The sequence below is a fragment of the Pseudophryne corroboree genome, chromosome 1, assembly GCF_028390025.1.
Source record: "Pseudophryne corroboree isolate aPseCor3 chromosome 1, aPseCor3.hap2, whole genome shotgun sequence".
NCBI classification, from domain to species: domain Eukaryota; kingdom Metazoa; phylum Chordata; class Amphibia; order Anura; family Myobatrachidae; genus Pseudophryne; species Pseudophryne corroboree.
The window spans coordinates 196014233-196040999 of NC_086444.1; the positions used below are offsets into that span (position 1 = coordinate 196014233).

General features: G+C 45.3%; 1 protein-coding gene and 2 pseudogenes across 1 annotated transcript in view; 2 read left to right on the forward strand and 1 right to left on the reverse strand.

Annotated features, from left to right (window-relative positions):
* ADGRV1 (adhesion G protein-coupled receptor V1) overlaps positions 1–26767 on the forward strand; it is a 1000765-nt gene that overhangs the window by 879820 nt on the left and 94178 nt on the right. The window lies entirely within an intron of this gene.
* Positions 11253–11371, reverse strand: LOC134948511 (5S ribosomal RNA; annotated as a pseudogene).
* Positions 20529–20647, forward strand: LOC134948514 (5S ribosomal RNA; annotated as a pseudogene).

Consider the following 26767-nt stretch of genomic DNA (forward strand, 5'->3'; position numbering starts at 1 on the left):
TCTCTTACCTGGGGAGATACTTCGTAATGCAAGAAATTACACTTTGAGTGAATATCTTCTTAATTAATTTCAGCACACTTTCCCTTTCTGGCATTGGCCCTCATTCCGAGTTGTTCGCTCGCTAGCTGCTTTTAGCAGCCGTGCAAACGCTAAGCCGCCGCCCTCTGGGAGTGTATCTTAGCTTATCAGAAGTGCAAACGAAAGGATCGCAGCGCTGCTGCAAAAAAAGATTGTGCAGTTTCTGAGCAGCTCCAGACCTACTCCTAGCTAGCGATCACTTCAGACTGTTTAGTTCCTGTTTTGACGTCACGAACACGCCCTGCGTACGGCCAGCCACGCCTGCGTTTCCTTAGGCACGCCTGCGTTTGTATCTGACACGCCTGCATTTTTACACATACTCCCCGAAAACGGTCAGTTACCTCCCATAAACACCCACTTCCTGTCAATCACTCTGCGGCCAGCAGTGCGATTGAAAAACGTGGCTAGACCTTGTGTGAAACTGCATCGGCTGTTGTGAAAGTACGTCGCGTGTAGGCATTGCGCCGCATACGCATGCGCAGAAGTGCCGCTTTTTTACCTAATCGCTGCGCTGTGAACGAAAACAGCTAGCGATCAACTCGGAATGACCCCCATAGTCCTAATCTGACAGCTCAATCCCAGCTCACATCACTAAGGGCCAGATGTACTAACGCTTGAAAAGTGATAAATTGCACGGTGATAAAGTACCAGCCAATCAGCTTCTGTCATTTTTCAAACACAGCCTGTAACATGACAGTTAGGAGCTGGTTGGCCGGTACTTTATCACCATGCAATTTATCACTCTCCAAGGCTTAGTACATCTCCCCCTATGGCTGTAATCAAGGAGACGCTTTACCCTCTGATGGTGCAGGAATATGGGTCTGATTCTGATTTGGGAATAAAGGGCCTAATTCAGACCGCTCGCTAGGAGTTTTTTGCACTGCTGCGATCAGATAGTCGCCGCCCATAGGGGAGTGTATTTTTGCTTTGCAAGTGTGCGATCACATGTGCAGCCGAGCGGTACAAAAAAGTTTTGTGCAGTTTCTGAGTAGCTCAGAACTTACTCAGCCGCTGCGATCACTTCAGCCTGTCCAGGACCGGAATTGATGTCAGACACCCGCCCTGCAAACACTTGGACACGCCTGCATTTTTCCAAACACTCCCAGAAAGCGGTCAGTTGCCACCCACAAACACCTTCTTCCTGTCAATCTCCTTGCGATCGGCTGTGCGAATTGATTCTTCGTAAAATCCATCGCACATCAACGATCTGCTTTGTACCCGTATGACGCACCTGCGCATTGCAGTGTATATGCATGCGCAGTTCTGGCCTGATTGCAGCGCAGCGAAAAAAGCTAGCGTGCGATCAGGTCTGAATGACCCCCAAAGTAAGACAGCGCAAGTAACCATGTTTGGTCTGACACTTGCCTACTGCACCATAAGTATCCCCCACTTCGCCCCTCTCTGTCTACACTGTGTCCTTTGACTGGAATGGGCAAAATGTCACTTAGCGTGAATTTATGCACTTTACTTTCAATACACCCATAGGCCAGGTTAATCTGCCACCCATCAACCAGTATATAGAGTTTCTGCATCTAATTTAAGTCTCTCATAGTGTGCGCCCACGCTCTTGCTGTCCAGCTCTAACATACTATAAGCATGTGGAAGAGGGTGTGGCTATGTATAGTGTAGTGATAGGAAGCTGAACATGAGAATGCTGGGAAGGAAAATCACTGGTGCTGGATATCAGTGCACAAGACGTAATGAGTTTGGGTGTACACTACTATTACCACCATGCTAGTCTGTACTGTTACCACCATGCTAGTCCGCATATATATATATATATATATATATATGCAGTGATAAGAAGATTATCAGGCGAAACCTGTGGCACTACTTAAATTGTCCCCTTAAGTATACATTACACTACTAACTACATTATGACCACCATAACTTATTATGACCACAGCTAATAGCCACAGTAACCTCTTTGGAGCCCCATACGCAGGAGGGTTCGCTGAGCTGTCGTTTTAGACACACGTCTGGCAGCCCCCAGGTTCATTTGAGCTGCTTCACTGTAGTGTCAGTCGGCCCTCACGCACCTTCGTAACCAACGTTCACCTCTCACATCAATGGCACATGGTGCTCTGCAGTTTCCACGTTGGTTATTCTTGATGGTGCCATTTGTCCAGTCACGATACACCTTCACCACAGCAGCACACGAGCAGTTCACAAACTGCGCTGTTGGCCCGAAAGTCGATAGTCATCTCTTTTTGCAACTCGGATAAATGGCCCCTTTTATCCATGACAGCAACAAGTGATATGTGTGCAGGCGGCCTATCACACACCTTATATACCCACCAAGCCAGCACACGACAGGTGACGTACTTCATGGTCTACAGTACGTGCTGCTGACGTCAAATGTAGGAGGTGGTCATAATAATGTGACTCGACCGTGTACATTGTAATTTTATAAATAAACACACATACAGATATGTCCTCATACATCTTGCCTCTATACGCTACATAGCGGTAGATGCCTGGTGTGAGTGAGCTGACAGGTTCCCTGCAACTCCGTTAGTGCTGGGTGCCTTTTTTGGCAAAAATGCGTCTTATTCGGACACACAAGCAGTTTATGCTAATTAAAATGATATTCCCGTGGGGCTAATTCAGTAAGGATTGCAAAGCCGCCCAGCATGCTGACCGCCGCCTCCCCCCTTCAACAAGCAGAAATTGCAATGCGATCACAATTTCTGCTTGTTAGCAGAAAATAAGGTTGCCTCCTGCCGGCACAGCTTAGCTACACCCGCAGGAGGCCCGCCACCATGTTTCCGATTGTGGTGTTCGCGCTGCACTGCCCCCCGATTTCCAGCTTCCGCCCCCGCAACGCTCCATCTCCTCCCTGGAAACGAAGTGTTGCCTCCCTCCCTGCCCCTAGTCCACCTCTGCCTGATTGACAGGCAGTCAATCGCATTTTCTGTGGCCCCCCCCCTCGCAGAAAATGCAGGCGCAGGACGGGCGCTGCGCATGCACCTGCATTTTTTTCTCATTTTTTTGCAGTTGGTTTGCACACTGCGATCCAACCTGAATTGGCTCCTATATTTTCTGTGCGTCTGTATCTGCATACGAAATGCTACGTTACAGTGTTTTCTAGGAAGACACTGTACCGTACTATTTTGTATGCAGATATAGCCGCATATAATTTTAATAAGCAGAGTCTGCTTGTGCGTCCTATTCACATTATTTTGTGAATAAGACACATTTTAATATAAAAAGTCACATGTAAAGACGCTCAGCGCTACTGACACATCTGTAACGTAGACTCTAATAAATAGAGCTAGTTTGCTCTTGGCCTCTTTACAGGATCATAGTAAAAGTAAAAACCAGCTAAAAAAAAAAAAAAGAGGAAACTGCAAGAAACCACAAAATAACATTATTATACAACCATAAATTACTTCAGACTGCAGCTGAACGTAATACGCCTGCATTGCAGAGTATATATATCAGCTAACGTGCAAACAGAGCTGGAGGATTACACAATAACTTGGTGCATCTGTTTAAATGTCAGAGTGGGTGTAAACAAGTTTCAGAATGAATAGACCTAAATCACCCTGAGCCATTACATTCACCCGGCAACAGCGTGAGCAGCAGCAGCAGCCAATGAGCAGCCTGTTGCACTCCATGGAATTTGTTCAGGCAACTTCCTGTTTACAGGAAAGCCAGGCACAGTTTGGTGACACAAGACACAAGGGCTGATTCACACTCGCGCAAATACCTTTTGCTGTTTCTTCCGAAGTAATAATAATGGGGAAAAAATCTGTATAATGTCTCTTTTAATATCAGTGGTTAGTAACTTCTCTGTTTCTTTTTGCCATTTAACAAGCAGCTTCGCTAATGGGGGCCTAATGTACAATCTCCCTGGAGTTACAAACAAATTAATGCTGGACAAGTACCATCATGCAAGGTGATTTTCACCCTCACTCATGGGGACATTGAAGATTAAATTCCCTGGAGTACAAACAATTTAATGTTTGACAAGTACATGCAAGTTAATGCTGGCTTGTTTTTATAGAACTAAATGACTCTAAATATAAGGTATACAGTACCTAATCTCTGGCCTGTCTATCTGGTCATAGCCATCAGACATGGAGACTGAGTACAGGGGGCTGACTAACCGACACAGGTGTGCCGCGGTCAAACACTGCCTCCAAAGACGCAGTTACACTGACCCCAGCGGCTATGTACATATGGACATTCTGTCTGTGTCACTATGGAGCTGGTGCAATTTGGTGCGTCTCTATACGCACAGCGGCTGATTAGCACCACTGCAGCTGAGCATCTCAGTAGAGCATAAAGATGTAATTGCAATACTGCAAAAGATGCTGCTGCAACTGCGCCGACCTCTGCTTCAGGCCCATTATTTAAGCACACTGATACGTATATGACAGATGAATATTTCCCACCGCATTCCTTAAAAGTTACTGTTTTGTGGACAGTATAAATCATACTTCATACTCTCCCGGAATGGCCGGGAGGCTCCCGAAAAACGGGTAACCCTCCCGGCCCCCCGGAAGAGCAGGCAAGTCTCCCGATTAGCGAGTAAAGTGGGCGGTCCAGGCAGGCGATGATGCGATTCTTGTTGAATCGCGTCATCGTAACCACGCCCCCTGCTGTATAATGCCGGTAATCGTGGCATTACACAGTGGGGGCGTGGCTTAAATGACGCGATCCAAAAGCCACACCCCGTTCCTCCTCTGGCCCGCCCGCATTCCGCCTCTGGCCCGCCCCCTGTCACGTCACCTCACTGCCCCCCCCCTGCTGAGCCGTCCGGCTGCTCTCTCCCGGAGAGAGCAGCCCAGAAGTCGGCAACTATGGTATAAATGCCCAAAGCTACCATGTTTTTCCTTACCGCACATAGGGGGTCATTCCGAGTTGATCACAGCAGCAAATTTGTTAGCAGTTGGGCAAAACCATGGGGGTAATTCCAAGTTGATCGCAGCAGGAAATTTTTTAGCAGTTGGGCAAAATTGGGTGCAGATGTAACATTTGCAGAGAGAGTTAGATTTGGGTGGGTTATTTTGTTTCTGTGCAGGGTAAATACTGGCTGCTTTATTTTTACACTGCAATTTAGATTGCAGATTGAACACACCACACCCAAATCTATCTCTCTCTGCACATGTTATATCTGCCTCCCCTGCAGTGCACATGATTTTGCCCAACTGCTAACAAAGTTCCTGCTGCGATCAACTCAGAACTACCCCCCATGTGCACTGCAGGTGGGGCAGATATAACATTTGCAGAGAGAAGGTAAATACTGGCTGCTTTATTTCTACACTGCAATTTAGATTTCAGTTTGAACACACCCCACCCAAATCTAACTCCCTCTGCACATGTTATATCTGCCCCACCTGCAGTGCACATGGTTTTGCCCAATTGCTAACAAATTTGCTGCTGCGATCAAGTCTGAATTACCCCCATAGTTTATTGAGGTAGCTGCTTATCATATGAAGAAAAGCCCTAAACTCTGTGATAGTGGATAGAGGATGCCTCCAGTCTGGCCATAGCTATTGCCAGTTATCTCTTTCAACCTTCAAAGGAAGCGCCTATTTGACTATCACCATCTCAGGAGGCAGCGGACATTATTATTTTTAAACAAAAAAATGTTTTCTTTCACTCTTTACATTAAAATCAGTAATTATTTTCTCTATTTTCTATCAGTCATATATATTTTTTTTATTAAAATTTTTTTTGAGTCCGGTCTTCTACTACTGTGTGCATTTGCAACCGGCGAATCCCTGCGTTTGCTTATGGATTTTGCATTTCACTTAATTTCCCTAAAAGTAGTTTATTTACTTGCATTTTGTTGGTTTCAAGATCATATTTAAAAGTGTAATCTAATTTTTGCTGATTTCAAGATTTTCATAGCAAAACCCGACAATAAAGGTGTTCGTTTGTATACCCACTGTATGTGGCATACATTCTTTGTAGTGCTTCCACTTGTTCTTTAATTGGGAACTCCCCGCACTTGTATTGGGGTTGTGTTTCTCAAACAATTAATAATATCATTGGTATTGCAACTATTTCAAGTAAACAAATTGCATGTTTTCAGACACTACCCTTCAGTAAATAGCAAGTCTTGAAATCACCTGGTTAAGGGCTTATGATAATAATAATATTTATTATCTATTATTTAGAAGGCATATATTTCCTGGTTCGCGTGCCAGGTTTCAGTACTGTGTATCTGCAGTTAGCAGTATGTGCTAATTATAGAGATGAGCGTGCCGAGATCTCTGTCATTACCTAGACACAGAACAAACATCTACCGGCCATATAAACACTTTCATTGTTATATAAGCCAGCTAAGGGGGAGAGCATTACCCGAAACTACACAGTGATTCCCAGGAAGCATCCAGTAATCCTGTGAGATTGTATTGTATGAAGTCATATTCCTCACCATTACTGGTATCTATCTGTCTGTCTGTCTGTCTGTCTGTCTATCTACCTATCTGCCTATATACCTGTTTGTTTGTTTGTCTGTCTGTCTGTCTGTCTGTCTGTCTATCTATCTATCTATCTATCTATCTATCTATCTATCTATCTATCTATCTATCATACATTCTCCTATGCTTTCATGCCTTCTTTTGACCTAAGGCGACCATGGGTTAGACCTAGGCATCACTTAGTGTCTGAGCTGTCCTGACAATATTTTTCTGATTAATTGCAGCCAGAAGTGATTTTGGGCCTGATTTGACTGTGGCCACGTCTTTTGCTGGTTCTTATTGCTAATGCCGTGGCTGATTTACACACAACTGTGATGCCTCATTGTAGCGTCCTGAGGCTGTGCAATTCCGTTACTGTGCGACTTTAGATGCAGCATCGGTCGCACTGTGAAAACTTGCCAGCCCTATGTCAGGTGCAGTTTCTGCGTCTTACTCTGGCCTCCTGTGTGAGCGGCTGTGTGTCTTTGGATGCTGCCTCGGATCACCATTGCGACCATCAGCGAATTCCGATAGTTATAGACACCGCACAGCTTGCATAATGTGAAGCTTACTCAGGCTGGCCGTAGGATCCGGACACCAGGTTCTAGGGATTCTGCGTCTGACGACAAAGTCCCTGAGCCCATCACACCAGCAACACACTCCCATTTTGAAGAATGGTGCCAGGTGCTGCCTCTGCCCTGGCCCCTGAAAGCTGCAGCATGTCAGTCATGCTGCAACTGACAATGGGCTGCGAGGGACAATGTGAGACTTGTACTGAACATGCACAGACCCCCAAACATCGTATTTGATTTTGTACTCAAACCATTGGGTTTGCGTACAAATATGGACAAAAAATATATATGGAATGTCCCAAGGCACAAACTAAGGACCTGTGCTGCCTTCTGTGTAAATAGGACCACCAAACAAAATACAGAATGGGAGCTCAGTCCCGTTTCAAACGGATAACAACTTAGAAGTAAATTTCACCAAGTCTCTTAAATGTGTCCTTTAGATGCCTTTAAGAGTCCCCGGGTGATGGTGATATGTGCTTGATCTCCTCTGAAAGTCTTGTTATTGCAGTATCCTCAGAGAAGGAGACACACAAAAAACAAACCAGACCATAGTGTAGTAATTCCAGGCATGGTTGTCAAATAATATTCGTATGTAAAAACACCATGCACCAAAACTCACTTGAAAGCAGGTGAAAATAATCACATAAAGGTACCTTTTAACTCAAATAAATGCACCAGGATAGATGTGTTGAGGTATAGACGTACCGTACTTACACAGCCTAAAAGAGAATGTCCCCTATATAGGTATCTTTATATATAGCACCTCAAGTGAATAAATCTTCTAGGAGAGAATTCACCTTACAAAACATCATGAAGGTACCTCACGTACCATACTCACACTAACAAGTGCGATATAACTCCCGTAGCGGTATCTTTGGGTCCCTCACACTTAGCGAGACCTTTGAACTCTAAGCAGAAGAGTGTCATAAAACCAGAAATGACTTAATTAAAATAGACTCTTTAATGAATGACTAAAAACACCAATACATGGGAGGATGGAACAATTGTAATCTATGTGACACCAGTGATCATCAGGTGAGTCACTGAAAACAAAAAATACTTTAACATGTGGGTGTGGTAATAAAAATCTGGGGCTCCGCGGGCCAATGCGTTTCAACTGCCAAAGCAGTCTCGTGTGCCTTGAAAGACTGCTTTGGCAGTTGAAACGTGTTGGACCGGGTAGCCTCAGATTTTTATTACCACACCTGCATGTTAAGGTATTCTTTTGTTTTCAGTGACTCACCAGATGGCCACTGGTGCCACATAGATTACAGTTGTTCGATCTACCCATGTATTGGTGTTTTAGTCATACATTAAAGAATCTATTTTAATTAAGTAATTTCTGGTTTTTATGACACTCTTCTGCTTGGAGGTCAAAGGTCTCGCTAAGAGTGGGGGAACCAAAGATACCGCTACGGGAGTTATATCACACTTGTTAGTGTGAGTATGGTAAATGAGGTGTGGTGTGAGTATGGTACGTGAAGTGATATTTTATAAGGTGAATTCTCTCCTAGAAGATTTATCCACTTGAGGTGCTATATATAATGATACCTTTATAGGGGACATTCTCTTTTAGGCTGTGTTAGTATGGTACGTCTATACCTCAACACATTTATCCTGGTGCCTTTATTTGAGTTAAAAACATACCTTTATGTGATTATTTTCACCTGCTTTCAAGTGAGTTTTGGTGCATGGTGTTTTTACATACGAATATTATTGGACAACCATTCCTGGAATTACTACACTATGGTCTGATTTGGTTTTTGTTGTGTCTACTTCTCTGAGGATATTGCAATAACAATACTCCCAGAGGAGATCAAGTACCTATCACCATCAAACGGGGACCCTCAAAGGCTTCTAAAGGACACATTCAGGGTCGGACTGGCCCACCGGTGGGCACCACTGCCTGAGGGCCCACTCTCTCCTCTAAGGAGGTTCCAGACTGTGCACTTGCATTATACATGGTAGATATGTTGCATTACACTGCACAAGACAAGTGTGTATTTCAAGCCTCTGTGAAGGCTGGCCACACCCCCTTTGTAGGCTGGCCACACCCATAAGTATGGGCCCCCTTTCATAGCATTCCCACCTGTTGGGCCCTTCATGCCCCAGTCCGACACTGGACACGTTTAAGAGACTTGGTAAAATTTATTTCTAAGTTGTTATCCATTTGAAACGGGACTGAGCGCCCATTCTGTATTTTGTTGTGTATTGCGTACTAATATGAATCAGTTCCTGTATCTCTGAGCACAGATAAGCAGAACGCATTTGCAGATTGAAAACACCGGACAACTTCGTGTGGCATTGACACTGTGTCCCACTCAGGCTCACTGTATTTCTGCAATAAATGATACTAAAACACATTCTTATTGACACATTTTGGTAAACTGAAGCAACAGGTTCTAAGCATTTTTAACAGTAGACAAACAGTTGTAGCTGCTCAATCATTCCTGGAGATAATTACGGGCCTAATTCTGAGTTGATCGCAGCAGCAATTTTGTTAGCAGTTGGGCAAAACCATGTGCACTGCAGGGTGTACAGATATAAAATGTGCAGAGAGAGTTAGATTTGGGTGGGGTGTATTCAAACTGAAATCTAAATTGCAGTGTAAAAATAAAGCAGCCAGTATTTACCCTGCACAGAAACAAAATAACCCACCTAAATCTAACTCTCTCTGCACATGTTATATCTGTGCCCCCTGCAGTGCACATGGGCCCTCATTCCGAGTTGTTCGCTCGGTAAAAATCTTCGCATCGCAGCGATTTTTCGCTTAATGCGCATGTGCAATGTCCGCACTGCGACTGCGCCAAGTAAATTTGCTATGCACTTAGTAATTTTACTCACGGCTTTTTCATCGGTCTGGCGATCGTAATGTGATTGACAGGAAATGGGTGTTACTGGGCGGAAACAGGCCGTTTTATGGGCGTGTGGGAAAAAACGCTACCGTTTCCGGAAAAAACGCAGGAGTGGCCGGAGAAACGGAGGAGTGTCTGGGCGAACGCTGGGTGTGTTTGTGACGTCAAAACAGGAACGACAAGCACTGAACTGATCGCAGATGCCGAGTAAGTCTGAAGCTACTCAGAAACTGCTACAAGGTGTGTAATTACGATTACTTCGTTCGCAATTTTAAGATGCTAAGATTCACTCCCAGTAGGCGGCGGCTTAGCGTGAGCAACTCTGCTAAAATCGCCTTGCGAGCGAACAACTCGGAATGTCCTCCATGGTTTTGCCCAATTGCTAACAAACTTGCTGCTGCGATCAACTCAGAATTACCCCCTATATCAGGTGCTAGAAAAGGAGATGGGTCACTAATGCTGCTTTCACATCACAAACCCTGCTTTTGAAACGGTTCTTTAAACGGTTCTTAAAATGGGTCTGAGCAGTTAAACCCCCTTCACACCGCATGTTGTTACCAGTATATTACCATTTCATTACCGTTTTGGTACCTTTCACACTGAACCCGTTTCACCCATAGAAAACAGTGGTTGTCATTATAAATGGACTTTTCTGGCCCACACATTATTAATAATTATTAATTATCCATTCATTATTAATAATTTGGCTAGTCGTACGATGGAACCCAGCAGCTTCCAGCATCTTTACCATGTTTTTGTAGATTACTGCATCCTTCACTGTCCCAGTGATTTGTCTACATATTTCTTCATCCCCTCTGATCCTAAGCAGCTCCCTAACCTCCTCATCACTCCTATTTTCCATTTTTAACTGTATTCTGTATAATAAAATGCTTCTTCACTCTCATGTGTTTCCTCCAGTTTATGTCCTGCTTCTGGAAAAAGTGGTCTTAAGAAAGAGCAAAAGACAAAAGCAGCTATATGCCTTTTCCAGGGCACACTTAGAAAAAATATAAGAAAGTGATGAATTATGAAAATATGAGTATATTAATACTTAACTTTTATTGAGATATACTTGATAAAAGGGAGAAAGCGAATATAGATAATTGCTACAAATTTTGGGCGATAAAAATTAGAAAGGCGAAAATATGTTTAATCCCTTAGTGATCTAAAAATTACTCCAATTTTGGATTGAAAAAAATCTTTGTGGGAGTAAACCTGCTCCATTGGGTTCAGCTATCCCATGTCAGAATATCAGAATTAAATATTAGTGAAAATTCAATGTCTGGGACTTCACAGAGAACTGGAAAGACTCAAATGATGTGAGAGTAAAATACCTACGGTACCTAGTATTCCCTGGTGGTCTCCCAACCGGGTACTGACCAGGCCCTGCAGTGTATGGCTTCCAAGATCAGACGAGGTTGGGCATACTCAGTGCGGTTTGACCGTAGGTGAGTAAATCTCCAGCATGTACAATCAATTCCAGTGTGCGGTTACTCCAGGCAGATTTTATGGATATGATAGTCTGACAGGGAATAATCCCCTGAATGAAATATAAATGATTAAGTGTAATGAAAAAACCACACCGTATTCTAATGGGTGTTTGTTGCCCCCATATAAAACTCCTATTGTTATATCACATTTGTGCAAAGAGCAAAAAATATATTCTCTTAAAGCATATACTGGATGTTCCTGTGACTGGATATCAAACAATCATATTTTTCTAATGGTTGTGATGCTGAATAAGAAAAAGAAAAAGAAAAAAAGACCAATCATATAAATATGATAATTCAACAGGGATTGATCCCCTGAGCTGGATATGTATAATAAGCAAAAAAAAACCAACAATGTTATACAAATGCTGAATGTTCCTATGGCCAGATATCACATAATATTAATACTAGACATTCAGATTGCATAGGGGGAGTCCGTTTTTCCAAATAAGCAAATAGTGTTTGTTGCACTGAGAATCATAATATAAAGAAGAATGAAAAAAATTGGAAAGAAAGGGGAGAACAGACACCCTTGAGCTGGGCACCTCAGGTATTCACAGCTAATGCAGTTAATTGATCTACATAAAGGCTAAATGCTACCTCCCACTGTGCCCCTGAATTGTTTGGACACAGTGGAGGAATAGTTATGCTGTGCCTGTATAGGAGTCCCCCCTGGTGGAAGTTGAAAAGAAAGTGCCTCACTGTGTGCGGCTCAAACCTTAATGCCTGCATGCATTGGTGGGCAGTGTGAGGCCTGAAGTGTCCCGCAGTTGTAGGTAGAGGTTTCCAGCCAGGGAGTTCGGACACCGGGACCGGAAGTGACGTACGTTTCGCTCTGGGAGCTTGATCACCTGATCAGGTACGTCACTTCCGGTCCCAGTGTCCGAACTTCCGGTCGCTCGGACCGCGGACATCGGCTCCACAGCTCCAAGTTCAGCACACCCTCTCCCTGGCTGGAAACCTCTACCCTCAACTGCGGGACACTTCAGGCCTCACACTGCCCACCAATGCATGCAGGCATTAAGGTTTGAGCTGCACACAGTGAGGCACTTTCTTTTCAACTTCCACCAGGGGGGACTCCTATACAGGCACAGCATAACTATTCCTCCACTGTGTCCAAACAATTCAGGGGCACAGTGGGAGGTAGCATTTAGCCTTTATGTAGATCAATTAACTGCATTAGCTGTGAATACCTGAGGTGCCCAGCTCAAGGGTGTCTGTTCTCCCCTTTCTTTCCAATTTTTTTCATTCTTCTTTATATTATGATTCTCAGTGCAACAAACACTATTTGCTTATTTGGAAAAACAGCCTCCCCCTATGCAATCTGAATGTCTAGTATTAATATTATGTGATATCTGGCCATGGGAACATTCAGCATTTGTATAACATTGTTGTTGTTTTTTTGCTTATTATACATATCCAGCTCAGGGGATCAATCCCTGTTGAATTATCATATTTTTTTTCAAATAACTTTTTATTGAGTCATCATGAAAGTCACAAAAAGCACATAAATCATAAGGTTATAATACACAAACATTAAGATCAAGTAGTATACATCAGCAGTGTGTACATTAATCATCGGTTAAGACATTATTCTTCCAAGAAGAAAGGTTTACAGTAGTCATGCTAATGTTATCGTACATGATATAAGCAACCCAGAGGGAGGCTGCCACAGCCATCCACACCTAGACCAGGGATACCGGTTGTTCCTGTGTGGCCAGTCTAGTTAGGTACCACGTGGTGTTTTTGAGGCTGTTATGAATGTTTAGGCGTGTGGTAAGGGGCTGGGTGGGGATGTAGGATTCCCATAGGTGAAAAAATCGTTCCACTTGTTTACCCCTGTCTACAATGGCCTCCACCCAGTCCATCCTAAATATATGATGCAACTTGTTTAGGAATAGTGGTATCTGTGGCGGTGTACTATCTATCCAACCCTGTAGTATAGTCTTTTTCCCCGCAGCGCTTAGGGCTATCAGTAGTTTTTTACATTCCGATGGCATGCGGAGGGCAGGATCAATAATGCCCAAGACTGCCCATTCAGGGGTGAATGGCACGTGGGTAATTAGATTTGCCTCCGCATATCTCCTAACCAGGTGCCAGAAGTATTGCACAATCGGGCATGTCCACAAACAGTGAAAAGTGTCTGCTTCACTCTGATTACATTTTGGACAAGAGTGCGAGTCGGTCGCTCCCATGTGGAAGCGCCGTAGGGGGGATAAGTAGGTGTTATGATATACATTAAGAAACAACTCAGTGTACATGCTTGCCGGGAGGACCTTTCTGGAGTAAAATAGCGATTTTTCCATAGTTGGTATGGTCAGATCAGGAAAGTGAGCCAACCAAGAGGACATGCCGCCCCTCACAGTAGCGTGATCTAATATTTTTCTCAAGAAAGTGTAGTGGATAGAAATGGCCTTATATCTCGGTACCGGATGTGTTAAGAGGCTATCCAGGGAGTTGGTCCAGTCCCCCTCCGCAAAATGTGCGAGGACATGTCTGACATAGAATTGTGTCTGTAGATATGGAAGGGAAGATGAGACAATCACCTCATGCCTCGCTGAGACCTCTGAGAGGGTGAGCGGGCGGCGGTCTCCCACTGCCACTAGTGAGCGAATTGATGTTATGCCCCCCTCCCTCCAAGTCTGGAAGGGGTGAGCAGCCATGCCGTCTCAGAAGTCTGGGTTTTTAATTAGGGGTAGATGTAAGGAGTAATACGGATTTAGTTTTGCGTTGTGTCGCAGTATGTGCCACATCTTCCTGGTAGACCATAGAAGAGGGTTAGACCGAATGTGTTCAGGTATTTCCCAGTCATGCTGATGGAGGAAACATGTCAAGGCTACAGTCGGAAGGAAGCTTTGTTCGACGGATGTATTTGTGTAAATAGAGCTGTTTTGCAACCAGTCCCTCAAGTGTCTTAAAAGAGCAGCGTGGTTATAAACCACTACATCTGGGAAATTAATACCCCCATTGGATTTAGGCTGAGTAAGCTTACGTAGCACGATACGAGCTCGGCCCCCCTTCCATATGAAGGTTCTAATAAGTTTATTAATCTGCTGTGAGTCCTGCTTCGTTAACAGTATGGGAAGTGTTTGCAAGGGGTATAGTAGGCGAGGTATTGCCACCATTTTCAGAAGATTGGCCCTACCAAGGTATGACAGTGGAAGGCGTTCCCACCTCTTGACATCATCGGTCAAGGTGTGTAATACCTTATGTACGTTGAGTTTATAGAGTTCTGAAATATAACGTGGGACACAAATACCCAAGTATGTGATATATGTGGACACCCAATGAAAGGGGAAACGTGTGGCCCAAGTTGGACATGTTACAGCGCCGCACAACAGCAGGGCCTTCGATTTGTCCATATTAATACTAAAACCCGATATGCGGCCAAATGAAGTAATCTTGTCCATGATCTGAGCTAGGGAACATTCGGGGTCCGAAATATAAAGGAGGATGTCGTCAGCGAAGGCTGATAGTTTAATTTCCTGACTACCCACTTTTATCCCTCTAAAAACAGACCAGTCCTGCAATGTTCTAAGCAGTGGGTCAAGGGCCAAGTTAAATAGGAGGGGCGATAAAAGGCATCCCTGACGGGTTCCCCTTTCCAAGAAAAACCGTTCACCTCTGATCCCGTTAATTAGGAGCGAGGCGGATGGAGTGCTGTAGATATATCGTATATAGTTAATAAAACTCACATCAAACCCCCTTTTCTCCAACACAGTAAATAAGTGTGGCCATAGTACCATGTCGAAAGCCTTATTGGCGTCGAGGCTGAGAAGCATGTTAGAGTCTGTGCAGGGAGACTGGGATGCCGCCACCGCCGCCAGTGCCGTGCGGATCGCCTTAACCGCATGTCTGCCTGTCACAAAACCCATTTGTGTCGTGGTGAGAATATCAGGAAGGATGGATTGGAGTCTCGTTGCCATAATCTTAGCTAAAAGTTTGTAATCTACATTTAGGAGACTAATTGGTCTGTAGGAGGAGAGGAAACTTGGGTCCCTGTCAGGTTTAGGGATAAGTGTAATAAAAGCTTCATTAAAAAGCGGGGACGGGGAACTCCGTTCGTGTATTGCATGAAACAGTTCCAGTAAAGAGGGGACAATTTGGGCCTTTAACATGCGGTAATAATCACCCGACAAACCATCTGGGCCCGGGGACTTCCCATGGGGCAAATTAGAGATGGCGGCGTTAACTTCCTCCGCCTTTATTGGACCCATAAGGGCTTCTCTCTGGTCTCTGGTCAGAGGGGGCAGCACGTCATCCGTGAGCAACTGTGTTTGTGTTTCAGTGTCTATTTGTGTTGATTGGAACAAGGACTGAAAGTAGGAATGGAATTGTTCTACTATTTCCTGCGACTTTGTGATAACTCGACCGGTCCTGGGGTGATGTATGGTAGTTATAACATGACGTTTTTGGGGAGGTCTAGAGATGACCGCCAATAATCTACCAGCCCTATTGCCCCATCTGTAGAATTTGTTTTTGGTGTAGTCTAAGGAATGTTTCGCTTGGGTGGCTAAGTAGGTTTCAAGTAGGCGCCTGGCCTGTTTGTATTCGTCAAGAGTAGCCTCTGTAGGGTTAGCAGTGTATGTTTGGAAGGTCCTGGACATAGTAGCTTTTAACGTTGTGTATTCCAATTTAGAGTCTCTTTTCTTCCGAGAGACATAACTAATAATATGACCCCTCATCACTGCCTTTGAGGCATTCCAGAAAATCTCGGGCTTGTCCCAATATTCTATGTTGTCATCAATGTAATTGGTCCAATGATAGGTTAGGTATGACTTAAAATCCTCTGAATTTGCCAAATATTGCGGGAACCGCCAAATACGATCTGTCGGGTGCATATGTGGATGGGCCAGCGCTAGCGTGACGGGGGCATGATCAGAGATCAATATATCGAGTATATCTACCCCCGCGATCTGGGATACTAAGTCATCAGCTATTAAAAACCTGTCAATACGAGACAAGGTTCCATGTGCTAGCGACAAATGGGTATGTGTCCTGTCAGTCGGGTGCAGCAATCTCCATGGGTCAGAGAGGTCTAGTGAGTCTCGAAAGGCCAATAGATGCCTGCTCTGGGAGTCAGTAGTTCTCGGCACACTTGGTGATCTGTCAACTGTGGGGTCGTCCACCATGTTATAGTCCCCCTCCACTATCAAGGAGTAGTTAGTTCTGCTTAAAAGAATGTGGGCTATGTCTTGAATAAATGTATGTGTATTGACATTGGGGGCGTATAAATTGACAAGTGTGTATTTGGTATGAAAAAGCTCTATGTCCATAATGATACACCTGCCTTCGGGATCTATGATTTCTGACAGGATAGTAACAGGTAGGTTTTTCTGAAAAAGTATCGCCACCCCTCTGGACTTCGTTCGAAAGGGGGCAGCTATACAGGGGCCAAGCCATGGTGCCTTCAGGACATTTTCCTCCCCCACCAGCCAGTGGGTCTCCTGTAAGAAAATAACATCTGGGTGGAAACGTTTGAGGTGTGCGGTCACACGTCATCGCTTGATTGGGGAGTTAAGTCCCCCTACATTCCAGGAAATGAATTGTATCGGCTTCGGGGGTAGTACCTCATCTGAGGAAGGGACTACAGACGGCATGGCTACCCAATCCCCTCAGGGCAATGTGAAACTTGACTGGTAATCAATAAATTCAGGCGGACAGCGACGGCCCCCCTCCCACACCAAGGTCGCCAGGACATCAGAAATTTCAACCATACAAACACCAGCATGACACAACATCTATAAAACAGTCTTAATGTGTGAAACAACAATAATGAACCATGATGACTCGTAACTCCTTTTTCCAACATTTTCTCAACCACCAAAACCGTAGTGGGCACCAACTGGGTCCAGTGGTGTGCACACAAAAATTCAACAAAATAGGTATTAAATTATTAAGGTGAACACTTATAGTATAGTACTATATTATCTATAAACTGAATACTATACCAATCAATGGCTAGCACATATCCGCCCGAGGCGGGAGTTCCCGATACAATCTAACCGTTGTTCCCTCCCGACCAACACCCTATTTGACAGGTGATCTTGATGGGGACTTATGAGTCAGAAAGTGAGATCTCGCTACCTCCGGATCTGTGTAAAACACTTGATTACCATTCTCTGTGACTCGTAGTTTGGCTGGGTACAACAGAGCAAATCTGATATTTTTACTGTGTAAATGAGAACAAACTTCAGAGAATTCCTTTCTTTTCTGAGCCACTGCAGCCGAGAAATCTTGGAATATCAAGATCTTGTGACCCTTCACTAACAATTCTCTAGTTTTACGATAAGCCGTGAGAACCTGTTCTTTGGCCCTATAGTCAAGGTATCGAGCAATGACCGGGCGTGAGCGCTTCCACGCCCCGTCCTGTATCGCCCCCAACCTATGGACTCTTTCAAGATGTGGGATTTCCATATCATCAGCAATTCCCAACGAGTTTGGGAGATCTATAGAATGGTATGAGGAGAGGGCTTGGCCCATCAAGGACTCCGGAACACCTATAAATCGAAGGTTATTCCTGCGAGATCTATTCTCCAGGTCCTCAACTTTATCCTGCAGTTGTTGTATGTATTTATGTTGGGATGATATCCCCTCCTGACAGGATATGACCAAGTCCTCAGTGTCACCCAGTCTAGTTTCCAACGCAGTAAGACGCGTCACATGAGAGTCTATGCGAGCCAAGCCCGTTTCTAAACGGGCCTGTAGGTCGTCAAATCGCTTATCAAGCAAGGGCATGAGGAAGTCAGAAATCTCTTTAGCCGTGAGGGAAGGGGTTTTGTCACTAGGTAAGCTAGGTGATTCTGTCCCGTGTCCAACCGGGGAGGGTGGGCCTGACTTAGGGAGGGGCTCTTTCCCCTTCCCTGCTTTGTAAGAGGTATTGGACTGTTTCGGGGGCATGTTCTTGTCGAGGTATCTGTCCATACCCCAGAGAATGAAATATGAAACAGTCAACGTCACCTACAATTAGTGCCTCCCCCGATGTAGACAATGGCAGTTACATATAAAACTCGGGCGGAGGTGCTAAGCCAAACCCATTATCTAGAGCATACCACAACCTGCAAGAGAGCCCGTGAAACAGCCCCGGCAACAAGCTATGGCGGTTCTCAATTGGAGTGAAAACATATATCTATAAACAATATACTATGTTTCCAGAAACAAAATATTATGTCAAGCAATACAGAATAGAGTGTCTGGCAAATTAACAAACGTCATATATGAATCTCAGCAGGGGAAAATATAAAAAATAAAAGAAAACATTCAATAAAATATGAAAAATAACAAACAGCACAAAGAAATTCCAGAAGGAATCAGTGGATAGTGAGAGAAAATTAGGGTGTGCTATGAGTCAAAGACTGCAATTAAAGCCTGTGGCCGGCAGTCAAATAGGCCAGATGGAAAGTCCTCTTCTAAGAGTAGAGTTCGTCTGGGCAGCACCAGCCGGGGCCACGTAATAACCGATGACACGGGAGGCCTCCCAGCAGGAGTAAAGAGGGGGCAGCAGGGGCAGGTTTTGACACAAAAACGTAAATTAAATAAAAAGAAAAATGGTATAACAGACACAAATGTATGACCAACAGTAGATCAGACCCACTTTAAATAAAAATCTCAGTGAGCCCTTCGCAGCTGCAAACTAAAGTAAAGGTGAGCAGCCTATGTAAAGTTCCCAGCTGGATACAGTTACTGCGGCCACCAGAGGTATAGGAAGGACGGGGTAGGAAAATAGGGAGGGGGGAGCGGGCAGAAGGGGTCTGAGGAGAAGGGTAAAACACAAGGTAGGGAAGGAAAAGGTTGTTAGTAGGGGTAAATTACAAATACCAGGTGAATAGGAGATGAAATCCAGTGAGAACATTGCAGACAGGAAAGATCCCTGCAGTAAGGATGGATGACTCCTCCGCAGCAACAAACCCTGCCAGCCAGGATCACTTCAGGCGACATCCGCCCCTCAGGTTACGGTGTTCCAGTTGTCTCAGCCCGCAGGGAAAGAGCACGCCCAGGTAGCAGTGAGTCCACTCGTATACCGCAGCGGTGGTGAAGCGGCGAGCCAGAGCACAACGGTGAGAGCCAGACGGGGTCCCCAGCCCAGCGCCTCCAGGCGCAGCAGGATCAAAGCCCAACGCAGGGAGGAAAGAAACAGGCGGCCCAAGGCAGAAGACACCAGCCAGGTGCGCCCCTCCGTCCCGGGCAGCGCAGCAACTCCGCCCGGCAGGCGCTCCACAGCGGGACCCCCGCAGCCCGATATCAGCCACCAGCAGTCGGAAGGAGAGGATCAGGTAAGCGGGTCCAGGGTCTCCCGCAGTCAATCCTTGGCGGCCAAGCGGACGGGGATGGACCGAGCGCCACAGAACTTCCCACGGTGAAAGGGGGCACCCACTCCAGCCCGATCACTCACAGCCGGGAGAGAGGGTCAGGCCATCGGGCATAAAGTAACCCGCAGGCAGGGGCGCATCCCCCTCAGGCAGTCGTCAGCGGGTCCTCTCCAGATATCAGAAAGGGGTCGAGGGGAAACTATAGTAAGGGTGGGTGCTCCGGCACGCCAGCTTTCGCGCCAAAGGAGAGGCGCTCATACAGGCCACAATCAGAGGCCGGACTCCGAGGGATATATAGATGCTCCAGACGTGAAATAGGTATCTAAGGAATCCTCCATTCCTCAGCTATCCAAAGATACAATCAGAATCCCCATGAATAGAGTAATAGTGGTAGATGGAGGCAGATTTAGGAGATCCACGTCTGGAGAGATATTAAAATGCAGCCACACGAGGTGCCCTGCCCACCGGAAGTCCTGAATTATCATAATTATATGATTGGTCTTTTTTTCTTTTTCTTATTCAGCATCACAACCATTAGAAAAATATGATTGTTTGATATCCAGTCACAGGAACATCCAGTATATGCTTTAAGAGAATATATTTTTTGCTCTTTGCACAAATGTGATATAACAATAGGAGTTTTATATGAGGGCAACAAACACCCATTAGAATATGGTGTGGTTTTTTCATTACACTGAATCATTTATATTTCATTCAGGGGATTATTCCCTGTCAGACTATCATATCCATAAAATCTGCCTGGAGTAACCGCACACTGGAATTGATTGTACATGCTGGAGATTTACTCACCTACGGTCAAACCGCACTGAGTATGCCCAACCTCGTCTGATCTTGGAAGCCATACACTGCAGGGCCTGGTCAGTACCCGGTTGGGAGACCACCAGGGAATACTAGGTACCGTAGGTATTTTACTCTCACATCATTTGAGTCTTTCCAGTTCTCTGTGCAGTCCCAGACATTGAATTTTCACTAATATTTAATTCTGATATTCTGACATGGGATAGCTGAACCCAATGGAGCAGGTTTACTCCCACAAAGATTTTTTTCAATCCAAAATTGGAGTAATTTTTGGATCACTAAGGGATTAAACATATTTTCGCCTTTCTAATTTTTATCGCCCAAAATTTGTAGTAATTATCTATATTCGCTTTCTCCCTTTTATCAAGTATATCTCAATAAAAGTTAAGTATTAATATACTCATATTTTCATAATTCATCACTTATATTTTTTCTAAGTGTGTCCTGGAAAAGGCATATAGCTGCTTTTGTCTTTTGCTCTTTCTTAAGACCACTTTTTCCATGTAGTTTACTGAACTATTTTCTGGGAGCACCACCAATCCATTGCTGAATTTATTTGTTTCTATAGTAAGCATAATGTTGGTTTAACAAATTGCTAAATCAATATAAACATTACTAATACCGTATTCTGTGCAGATTTACCAATTTCTTAGTATGTCCTGCTTCTGCCTGGTGACATCACACATGGAGACAGCCTATCACCTTCTGTGGCTTGGAAATACCGTTTCTGAGCCTTTCACACTGCACAATGAAACGGGTCTGAACCGTGTAGGACCCTGCTTTTTAACCGTTTCAAAATACCAGTATTTTGAAAACAGTAAATTCAAGGTGGCCCTTTCACACCGCAGCTACAACCGTTTTGGAAGGCTTAAAAATCGGCAATTTACCGGGTTAAAGCTGCGGTGTGAAAGGGGTATAACAAACAGCAGACAGAGAAAGGGCGATGCTCCCCCCCCCCCCCCCACCCCCCTTTCCCGGTTTGCCCCCAGCACAGTGACTATTACCTGTAACAAAACTTGAACCTATCTGGTAACAGAATTTCAGAGAATTGGTTACATGCGTTTGCAAAGACATGAGTTGGCTGCTGAGCTGCATCAAAGCTTCTCTGATGTCAGCAGTCCTAACACTACATAATAATGCCCACATAGGGCCATGTGATTTGTCTACTGTAAGGCCTCATGAAAAATACAAAACAGTACCCAGACTGAGGGATAGCTTACCTGAGAGCCACCCCTAAGATCTCCCATTTAATACTACAAGAAGCAGCATTTGGAAGGCATGCTGGTCCCTGTAGTGCTAAATGGGAGATCTTAGGGATGTCTTTGCAAACGCATGTAACCAATTCTCTGAAATTCTATTACCAGATAGGTTCAAGTATTGTTACAGGCAGTAGTCAGTTTGCTGTGGGGATACCGGGGGTGGGGGGATGGGGGGGGGGGAAGCTCCCCCTCCCTCTGTCTGCTGTTTGCTTGTGACCCCTACCCTCTTTCTAGCACCTGATATAATGATCTCCCTGGGGGGATACCAGGGGGAGAAAAAGCACCCCCCACTCTCTCTCTGCTACATGTTTAACAGTATTCAGCACCTTAAATACCTAAAAGGTGGGATGTGTGAAGTGGGCATTAAAAACAATATTTGTACTGCATACATTTTTCTGGCTCCGTAAAGGACCCATAGGGGCTTAAAGGCCTAAATCAGACCTGAACATAGCAGCAAATTTGTTAGCAGATGGGCAAAACCATGGGGGTAATTCCAAGTTGATCGCAGCAGGAAATTTTTTAGCAGTTGGGCAAAACCATGTGCACTGCAGGGGGGCAGATATAACATTTGCAGAGAGAGTTAGATTTGGGTGGGTTATTTTGTTTCTGTGCAGGGTAAATACTGGCTGTTTTATTTTTACACTGCAATTTAGATTGCAGATTGAACTCACCACACCCAAATCTGACTCTCTCTGCAAATGTTATATCTGCCCCACCTGCAGTGCACATGGTTTTGCCCAACTGCTAAAAAATTTCCTGCTGCGATCAACTTGGAATTACCCCCCATGTGCACTGCAGGTGTGGCAGATATAACATTTGCAGAGAGAGTTAGATTTGGGTGCGTTATATTGTTTCTGTGCAGGGTAAATACTGGCTGCTTTATTTTTACACTGCAATTTAGATTTCAGTTTGAATACACCCCACCCAACTCTAACTCTCTCTGCACATGTTATATCTGCCCCCCCCCTCCCCCCTGCAGTGCACATGGTTTTGCCCATCTGCTAACAAATTTGCTGATACGATCAGGTCTGAATTAGGCCCTAAGTGTCAGAATGGAAAGCCCAGCATTTCTGAGTATGTTTATGCCCAATATTTAAAAGAGCAATTGCTTTTACTAAGCAAGACATGGCTGACATGGCTAGCAAAGGCATTGCTCTTTTAAATATCAGGACTAAACCCCATAATATATTTTTAAAAGTAAGTTAAAGAGCCCTGTCATTATATTTAGCACTGTGAAGAATTGCATTGTAATGGCATAAATCTACGTGTATATGTCTCAGCATGCATTTTGGTGCTGGGCAGTAAACTCATTCAGATGTGGTTGAAGTCGCCATCGCTGATGCTTACATAATATGGTAATACAGCAAGAGGAGTCACATCTCCTGCATGATCAGAACTGTGAGCCTGATTCATATTTGTACGCAAACTCGATGGTTTGTGTACAAATATGATGTTTGGGGGTTTGTGCAGCACTCGGATCCTCACTGATGCTAACAGGGGGCGTCTATCTCCTACAGACGCTTCCTGCTGCATTAGAATTTTAGCCGCTTCCTTCTGCAATTCCATACAAACATGAATCAGTCCCTGCATCCGAGGACGCAGTATTGGATCATCTGGCACTGTGCAGGCATATCCGGCACTGTGGGGGAATGTTATCTGGCACTGTTGGGGCATATCTAGCACTGTGGGGGAATGTTTATCTGGCACTGTGGGGGCATATCTAGCACTTTAGGGGCATGTGTATCTGGCACTGTGGGCATATCTGACACTCTGGGGGCATGTGCATCTGGCACCGTGGGGGCATATCTAGCCCTATGGGGGCATATCTGGCACTGTGGGAGCATATGTGTATCTGGCACTGTGGGGGCATATGTGTATCTGGCACTGTGCAGGCATATCTGGAACTGTTGGGGCATATGTGTATCTGGCACTGTGCGGGCATATCTGGCACTGTGGGGGCATTTGTGTATCTGGCACTGTGCTGGAATATCTGCCACTGTTGGGGCATATGTGTATCTGGCACTGTGCGGGCATATCTGGCACTGTTGGGGCATATGTGTATCTGGCACTGTGCGGGCATATCTGGAACTGTTGGGGCATATGTGTATCTTGCACTGTGCGGGAATATCTGGCACTGTGGGGGCATATGTGTGTCTGGCACTGTGGGGGCATATCTGGCACTATTGGGGCATATGTGTATCTGGCACTGTACAGGATTATCTGGCACTGTTGGGGCATATGTGTATCTGGCACTGTGTGAGCATATCTGGAACTGTTGGGGCATATGTGTATCTTGCACTGTGTGAGCATATCTGGAACTGTTGGGGCATATGTGTATCTTGCACTGTGCGGGCATATCTGGCACTGTGGGGGTATTTGTGTATCTGGCACTGTGCTGGAATATCTGCCACTGTTGGGGCATATGTGTATCTGGCACTGTGCGGGCATATCTGGCACTGTTGGGGCATATGTGTATCTGGCACTGTGCGGGCATATCTGGCACTGTGCGGGCATATCTGTCATATGTGTATCTGGCACTGTGCGGGCATATCTGTCATGTGTATCTGGCACTGTGGGAGCATATGTGTATATGGCACTGTGGGGGCATATGTATATCTGTCACTGTGGGGGCATATGTGTATCTGTCACTGTGGGGGCATATCTGACACTGTAGGGGCATATTTGTATCTGGCACTATTGGGGACATATGTGTATCTGGCACAGCACTATTGGGGGCATATATGTATCATGCCCCATTTTCATTGCCCACTCTACATGTGACCACACCAATTTTTGGGGGCGCGCACACACAGTACCACTAAGAATTTTTTTCTACTTGCACCACTGTATATTCCCAAAACCTTCATTAGCACAACTAAGCAGCAATGTGCCTGACACCTCCCTTCCAGGAAATGCAGAGGCAGAGTAATAAAAGAAGCAGGGCAGGATTTGCACATTACAGCCCACTTAGGAGGGGGAATGGAGCTTAACCCCGCCCCAGGTATGCATGCAGCTAAGTCCCTCACTGATTGGCCCGCCACCTGCTATCTCACAGCAGGCATGTCCATTGATGGAAGCAACCATCAACTGTCGATTGTTTTATTCCACCAATGTTACCACCATTGGCACCATCAATGGTAAGAACATCAATGGCCATCCATTGGTTGTATCAATGGCTATATTATATATACTTACCTTCTTTTTGTGTTACACAAACTTACATATTGTTTTCTTAGAGCTTCCAGTGGGATATCCATTATGACACTACAGGGGGGGCAGGGCCATAATGACGCTCATAATGACGCTCATTTCACTAGGAAGGGGAAGAGAGAGCTCTTCCAGGAGCCTCCTGGACATTTTGGAACAGTAGGAAGGTATATGTTACAGGGTAAGATAAGTGACAACTTCACTTCTGAAGCTTATTTTCAGCCCTACAGTATATTCAGCCTTCCTTAGACGTTTAACAGTTGAGCTCATTCTAACACAATGTTAGCCATTGTTGTCTGCAGTGCCCACACACATCATCAGTGGAGGATTTACCACAAGGCAACCAAAGCGACTGCTTAGGGCGCTGTTGGTCCCAGGGGGCCCGCTGACAAGGCTGCATAAAGGGCATTTCCGGCCTATCATGAGCTTCACCAAAATTGTCCGAGCGCTATAATCGGTGGGCGGCAGATTGGGGAGCATACACTGACTGGGGGCGGCATAATGAGCGGGGACCTGTCTACTACAATTGGTGGGGGGCACACTGAAGATTAGGGCCCCATAAGGTCTTAATCTGCCTCTGCACATCATACCTCTTTTTGTTCAGAAAAATACAACTGATTTCTTTATCACACCTGGTACAGTGAGAGAAATCTATCCATCAAGGGCAAAAAAACATTTCTACTGTATTAAGGGCCTTATTTAGGTCGCATTGCTATTGTGATGAGACTGCAATTTGCCCTGTTCCATGCACAGGTCACGTCCTGCACGTGCATGGCCCGGGCATTGGCTAGGAACACTTCTACCTGATTGACAAGTAGAGGCATTCGCGGGGAGGACGGAGGCAGCGATGGACCGTTGCGGGGGGCGGCGAGGGGAAAACTGGGTTGGCAGCATTTATTAGGGCTCCGCACCGATGGAAAAAATGGTGGCAGGCCGCCTGCCTTTGCAGCTGGCCTGCGGAGGTAGGGGGTCGTCCACAGTTGCTGCAGCCGCAATTAAATTGCAACCGCTGGGCAGCACATCAGCATGCTGGGCGGCCCCAACATGCGAAAAAAAGGATTGTAGGTTCTGCTTTCTTCGACATACCTGTGTGGATTCTCACATTAGAATGCCATACCATGGCGGAACGGAAAAGTGGCTGTGGATGCCCACGGACTAAAGTCATGTAGGAATTATGGGCCTAATTCAGAGATGGACGCAGCCACACGGTCGCTCGCAGCGCAATGAAACGGGTCTGAACCGTGTAGGACCCTGCTTTTTAACCGTTTCAAAATACCAGTATTTTGAAAACAGTAAATTCAAGGTGGCCCTTTCACACCGCAGCTACAACCGTTTTGGAAGGCTTAAAAATCGGCAATTTACCGGGTTAAAGCTGCGGTGTGAAAGGGGTATAACAAACAGCAGACAGAGAAAGGGCGATGCTCCCCCCCCCCCCCCACCCCCCTTTCCCGGTTTGCCCCCAGCACAGTGACTATTACCTGTAACAAAACTTGAACCTATCTGGTAACAGAATTTCAGAGAATTGGTTACATGCGTTTGCAAAGACATGAGTTGGCTGCTGAGCTGCATCAAAGCTTCTCTGATGTCAGCAGTCCTAACACTACATAATAATGCCCACATAGGGCCATGTGATTTGTCTACTGTAAGGCCTCATGAAAAATACAAAACAGTACCCAGACTGAGGGATAGCTTACCTGAGAGCCACCCCTAAGATCTCCCATTTAATACTACAAGAAGCAGCATTTGGAAGGCATGCTGGTCC